The sequence below is a fragment of the Gymnogyps californianus genome, chromosome Z (genome assembly GCF_018139145.2).
Source record: "Gymnogyps californianus isolate 813 chromosome Z, ASM1813914v2, whole genome shotgun sequence".
NCBI classification, from domain to species: Eukaryota; Metazoa; Chordata; class Aves; order Accipitriformes; family Cathartidae; genus Gymnogyps; species Gymnogyps californianus.
The window spans coordinates 62469063-62475854 of record NC_059500.1 but is presented as its reverse complement, the minus strand read 5'-3'; positions in this window follow the sequence as shown (position 1 = coordinate 62475854).

The window sequence follows — 6792 nt, the reverse complement described above, 5'->3', positions numbered from 1 at the left end:
CCTGTTCAGGACTGAGTTCCATGTCCTCTGGGTGCATTACCAAGCCCAGTGCCTGTTTGGGTGTTGCCATAGCATTATGCAATGTTGTTCTAGCTAATTACACAGATGTTACACCGGATTTATGAAAGGGCATTAAAAAGGGGTAAAATCATAAACAAGCACGTTGACAATCTACACGAATTCAAATTTCAACATAAAAATGTGCTAAAACAGTGTGTTAAGACAAAAACACCTCAGGTATGAATATCTGGTTTTGCTAATACTGTGCGCTAATGATGCAGAAATATATAGACAGCTACAGAATAACTTCTAAGAACAAGAAAAGAAACCATTCAATTTTTACAAGGCAGAATAGGTCTACATGACTTGCTGCAGAAGCCTTACTGGTGGTGCAAAGATGGGATGTAATTATTAGGTTAAGCTACAACATAGATGCATTCATGCCAAAATTATTTTCACAGATAACATGACACAGGACATTTCCTTCTGGCAGAAAAGTTACATTGGATAGCAGAAGGATGTAGGAAATGTGCATTTATCACTCAGTTGAATAGCCTGACTGGAATGCTGTTTTACCACAATCCCTCTGAGATTCCCCTTGAAGATTTGGAGAGGAGAGAAAAGGGAGAAAAGAAAGAAGGAAGAGGAGGACTTCTTGAAGGACTTATGAAGACTAAATACAAATATCCACAGCATAGTTGTTCTGGGCTTACCTGCAGGCAGCAAGAGGCTTGAACAGAGGTTCATCTTCATTTGCTCATGTTTTTTCTGAAGCAGTTTGCTATCTAGCAGGAATTCTGCCTGTGTTTCATACAATCAATAGGAAAGCATAATGAAATATGACCCCAGATACATAGCTGCCTTGGGCCAGACACTCAGCAGCAGCATATGGAATGAGTAAGAGAATACGTAACGTATGTGCCAGAGCCATAATGACCACACTGCTGTCTGCTGCAGTAAGCACATCCAGCTTTGTTATTCTTCAGCACTTCTATCATTTTGTGACTTTTGAACTAGTGTAGTTTTTCTGGACTGTCATTGTAACCTTAGCTACATCTTATGACTAATCCAGCCAATGTGCACAAGTAGCTATGAATACAGGGAAGAGCGAAAGATGTTGTCACTGTGGCTACAAATGTAGAGCTGGAGTGAAGGGCGTGGTAAGAGAGGGAGGTGTGCTTTTCCCAAATGTACGTTGTTTCTCTCATGTCTTCTGCTTTGAAGAGGCTGGAATACGTTCACACTCTTCTTCACTTTTTGATTCTTTATCTAATATCTAGCAATGCTCCACTTTTCTGTGTGCAAGAGTTCTTTAGGAGCGCAGCTTATTCTGGAATAATAAAGCAATAAGTGAAATAACAATTTTATTTGTATACTTGCATTGGCTTCAGGGGCAAATGTGCTCAATAATTACTTTTCTCCACATTTTTGGCTGACCATCCAAACCAGTAGAAGTGTGCTAAACCTGCTATATGTGGAGTGATGTTCTTCACAACAGCAGAGGTCAGTGAGCCTCACATTTTCTTACTATCTTTGGCCTGATCATGCACCCTTATGCCAGCCCTATGCATGCTACTAGAAGGCTTCTTATAAGACAAGATCTAGAAATACCTTGAGAAGCCGCATGGAAATAAAGTAATAAAGAAAAGTAGCTAGAATTGCAAAAAAATACAAACAGATCTCTTTAGCCCTGTTCATCCAGATCAGAGGCTTTTAGAAAACCCAGCCTTCTTAGGGAGCATACAGACAAGTGACCAGAAAAGCCATGTTAGGAGTTATCAGAGTGCTGTGGCGTGACACTGGTGACCAACAGAGCAGTTATAAATTTTTGCTTAAATTTGCTCTGTTAGCAAAACACTGCTGAAGAACAACTTAATGCTTCCTATTCTCATGATGGCATATCGGTAGCTCACTGACAGCTCTACTAAGGGGGATGTATGACAAGTGTGTTTGAGTTTTACAGCAACAGTTTCAGCACCTGCATTCTCTAATACAGAGAAAGCTATTACGCTTAGATGCATTTGTTTAAATCAGAAAACCTAACCATCTATGTTGTTTCTAATATATTAGTTAATTATAATTCCAAAGGCATTGTTACTCAAATGAGTCATCAGTTCACTTGTTGCAGATAACCTGCAGAATTTGTAGACATGTAATGCAATGGAATCTAGAACGCATTTGTGGAAGACAAAAGGTTAGTTATGAAGCTTTGAGGGCCTGGTTTAAAACATTTTGACTCTCAGATAAGGCAGCTACACAAAGTTATGAATATCACAATAATTTATTACTCAGAGGTAGTTAGATGAAAATCAGATTTTTATATCTAATAAAGCAGTGGGAAAGACATTAAAATATTTTATCTCTATAAGTAAGGCGGTTGTCCTATTTTTATCACTTTCTGATACTATTGTATAGTCCTATTACTCATGAAGTGCTGTGTCCAGCAGGGGGTAGTTTTAAATAGCGATACAATACAGATGAAGAGATGCTTAAAAGGAAAAAAGAGCAGGAAGGGATCTGTGAGACAGCTCAGCTGTTACTGTTTTCACAAAGGTACTGAACTGGAGAAGAAGAGTCTATCAGTCTAAGTGGGCAACTGGGATCTCAAACTACTTCAGGCGCTTCTTGCATATTTACTGATTCTTAAGTGGAAGAAATAATCTATTATTAATTTTGCCATTTTTTTGTATACTGCAACAGGTTCTCACGATGACCTGAGAAGCTACAGTATTATGGTGGCTCCTTTTAAAAATTGTTTCTATGTAATAAATACATTGACGATTTTTTTTTAATCTTTCAAACAACCACATATTCCTTTAACCTGACTGTTGACTGCCCCGCATACACAACTAATAGCAGTTGCATTCATGCAACTAGAAAAATATTTTCCGAGTTGAGCTTTAAAAAGAAAACATTTCATATCAGTATGATTACAAACATGTGCTATGTTTAATCATTTGCTCACTAGTGCTGTGAAATAGTTCAAATACTTAATAATCAATGACTTTTAAGTTATCAAGGAGGTAGACTGATATTTGTAACTTGATTTTGACATCAAAATACAGTGAATTAAGAATTTTAATTAATACGATTATGCCTGTGTGAAATGGAAGCAGATGCTAGTATTTGTTGAAAACTGAAGGATTCCTGCTAACAGTTGAAGCACAACTGGTGCATGATCATTTTCCACTGTTTTTGGTATCTTACTAATCCAAAAGCAGCCGAAGTTTTGAACTGAATGCCAAAGCTCCAGTAATTGTATTATTAGTCTGTATTGTTAAGAGCACCATGTACTGATGCATAAAAGTAGACACATACCACTCTGGGAATTTTGCAAACATTATTTTAGAAACCACAAATATACTTTCTAAAAAATGGTCAGAGAAAGTCTATGTTAGTGGGCCAATAAAATGGAATACTCGATATAATAAAATTTTCCTGTACCTCAACTGAGAATGTATAACTAAATTTTGCACCTCAAAGCTTTTGTTCTCTTTAGTGCTGGATTGAATAAGTATTGTTAACTGAAACTGTGAAAAGAGACATATATTTAGAATATTAGGTAAGAGAGACCTGGTACTCAGGAGTACAGTTTTGGATGCTTTTTCTTCAAAAAAAGCAACACTTGCTTAAAAAAAAAAACTATTAGAGGTCTTCATTTGCATACGAAAACTTCCTATAATGCTTTGCCATATTTTAAAAATATTTACTTTTATTTACTGGTACTGCTGTTCATTTTCTAGGCACACACAAGTTATTTTCTGGCCATTGCTGACTTGCTCTGTGAAAGCCTCCATGTGTGCTTTATGACAATAACAAAAATCTCAGTTGTCACAGAGCATACAACAAAATAATAATTTTGGGTCTTCTTTTCATAAGTCAACTTCAAATTTGTATTTTAAGTTTAAAACATTCTTAAATGATTTGCTGGACTAAGGCCAAAGTATTTCAAAGATTTCAGGATTAACTCCAGATTGATATGCATTTAAGTTCTATTTTATTTTAGAGTAGCACCCAACTTTGTAAATACTTATGGTTGTGCATATGTTTCTAAGATACATCTTCTTTACCTTAGTGGGATGATTTGTGTGTAAAAGTAATCATCTATTTCTGCAGCGACAGGACTCAAATAATTTTCTGGAAAATTATATATAATTTACCTCTCAAATTTTTCAGTTTAACCTTTATGGAATAGACAGAGCAAACAGTATGAAAAATAATTCACCATTTCTTATTTAACTAGTTCAAATGAGATGCTTTTCAATTACTCTGCATCTAAGAATCCAAATGTTTTTATTTTTACATTACATAAAATCATCAGAAAAGGTTTAATCGAATTGATCATAAATACAACAGTTAAACAGAGACTAAGCAATGGCTATCCAAGTCTGTCATAGGTACTTCTCCAAAACAAAGCTGAACTGCAAAAGGTATGTCTATGCGGTAGAATTTGTGTAAAAAGAACATTATAAAATGTTCAGTTCAAGTCATTGAAGTGCTGTGGAATTATAGTGGGTAGAAGAAACTTTTTTTTAAATTCAAAGTTAGTCCCTGCCTAACTCTTATGTAAGTCTAAAACATTTGTTGCATTTGTTTTTATTTCAAAAACATTATATGTTAAAAAGAGCATATCTTTATTTCTGTTATAATTAGAAGAGACCTTCTTAAAGGCACTGGACACTTCGTGGTATTACTTGCATCAGATCTTTTTCAAAGAGATACTTCTTCCCAGTGTTTGTCAGTACTCTAAATTAAATGGACAGTGACTAAACCAAAAAGCCAAAGTAGTTTTGCTGGACATCGTATCTCGATACCTTTAATACTGTAATTCCACCATAACCATAGTAAGCAAAGCCTTCCACGAATAATGTGGTTCAGACCTAAATTTCTCATGTGAAAAACGAAGGTGGGCAAGGATAAGAGAGTAAAACCCAATTTTTAAAAGTGTTAAACTTTCACTCTCTTAGTTTTTCCTTAACACTTAATCAAAAGGGTCATTTATACCAGTTAAAGCCAATACAAGTAGCAACCAAGTTGTGCAAGATGGTTGTTGCTGTTTAACTTTCTGCCAGTTCCTCTTCTGGCTCTTTTGTGTGTGTGTATATAGAATCACAGAATGGTTTGAATTGGAAGAGACCTTAAAAATCATCTAGTTCCAACTCCCCTGCCATGGGCAGGGACACCTTCCACTAGACCAGGCTGTTCAAAGCCCCATCCAACCCGGCCTTGAAGGCTTCCAGGGAGGGGGCATCCACAACCTCTCTGGGCAACCAGTTCCAGTGTCTCACCACCCTCATTGCAAAATATTTCTTCCTTATATCCAAACTAAACCTACCTCCTTTCAGTTTAAAACCATTGCCCCTTGCCCTGTCACTACAGGCCTTGGTAAAAAGTCTCTCTCAGTCTTTCTATAAGTGCGTGCCCTTTATATATTGAAAGGCCGCAATGAGGTATCCCCAGAGCCTTCTCTTCTCCAGGCTGAACAACCCCAGCTCTCTCAGCCTTTCCTCATAGCAGAGGTGTTCCATCCCCCTGATCATTTTTCGTGACCCTCCTCCAGACCCACTCCCACAGGTCCATGTCTTTCCTGTGCTGATGACTCCAGAGCTGGATGCAGCACTGCAGGTGGGGTCTCAGCAGAGCGGAGTAGAGGGGCAGAATCCCCTCCCTTGACCTGCTGGCCATGCTTCTTTTCATGCAGCCCAGGACCCAGTTGGCTTTCTGGGCTGCGAGCGCACATTGCTGGGTCACGCTGAGCTTCTCATCAACCAACACCCCCAAGTCCTTCTCCACAGGACTGCTCTCTCTGTATGTACATATATATATATATAAAAAGCCTGTAGGAATTGGGAGCCATTATTTCTTGACTCTGACTTGCCAGGTATCATACTGATTTCAGTATGAAACTGACAGTGGAGGCAGGGAGAAGATGTGAGGCAAGGAGGGTGACAGGCTGGCTGGGAGGGTGCAGGTCTCAGGGGGGTGGCGCGGTGTCAGCTGTCATTATGAATTACCCATTGATGGATGGATTGAGGGATTATTTTTAATAGACTGGCTTTGCTGGGCAAGAAGGGGCTGTGTGTTTAGGGTATTTATTGTAATGCCGCTCAAGGTGACCAGGAAGCTGTGCAGGAAGGACAATTTTAAACTGATGGTGGCTTCATCACGTCAGGAACCGCCCTCGGAGGAGAAAGCCAAGGGACAACGTTTAGCGAAGCGGCTTGCCTGAGATACAGGAGTCATTATAGGGAAATGAGGAACAAGAAGTGTGTTTTGGTTTTCATTTAAGCTGTATAAAGGCATGGGGCAGTCACAAGGCAAAGATGGATAGATGCTGTTGGCAGCGTGGCCTCCCTTGGACCGAAGAGCTGCTGGCAGGTTGGGGAGCATGAAGAATGCTTCTAAGCTGCTCTAGTAGGCACACGGGAACCATATGAGCAGACAATAGGTAGATAAAGCTATTACATTAAAACTTCAGAGGAGCTCAGTCACCATGTGGTGCCAAACAGGCGCGCGTTTCTAAGCCGGCGACAGGTCCAAGAGGTGGAGGCTCGCACAGGCAGCCTGCGGGTGGGACGACCCTCTCCCGGCCCGGGCCCGGACGAGCCGGGAGGCGGCCAGGCGGCGGCCAGGAGCGGGGCTTTCCCGCGGGGCGCCGGCCCCAGGGCAGCGGCGGCGCCCATCTTGCTCCCGCCCGGCCGAGGTGCCGCGAAGGGCGGCTGTGAGGGAACAGCTGCGCCGCCACGGGGAGGGGAAGGGGGGCGGGGGCGAGGCGGGGCTTCCAAAGGCCGC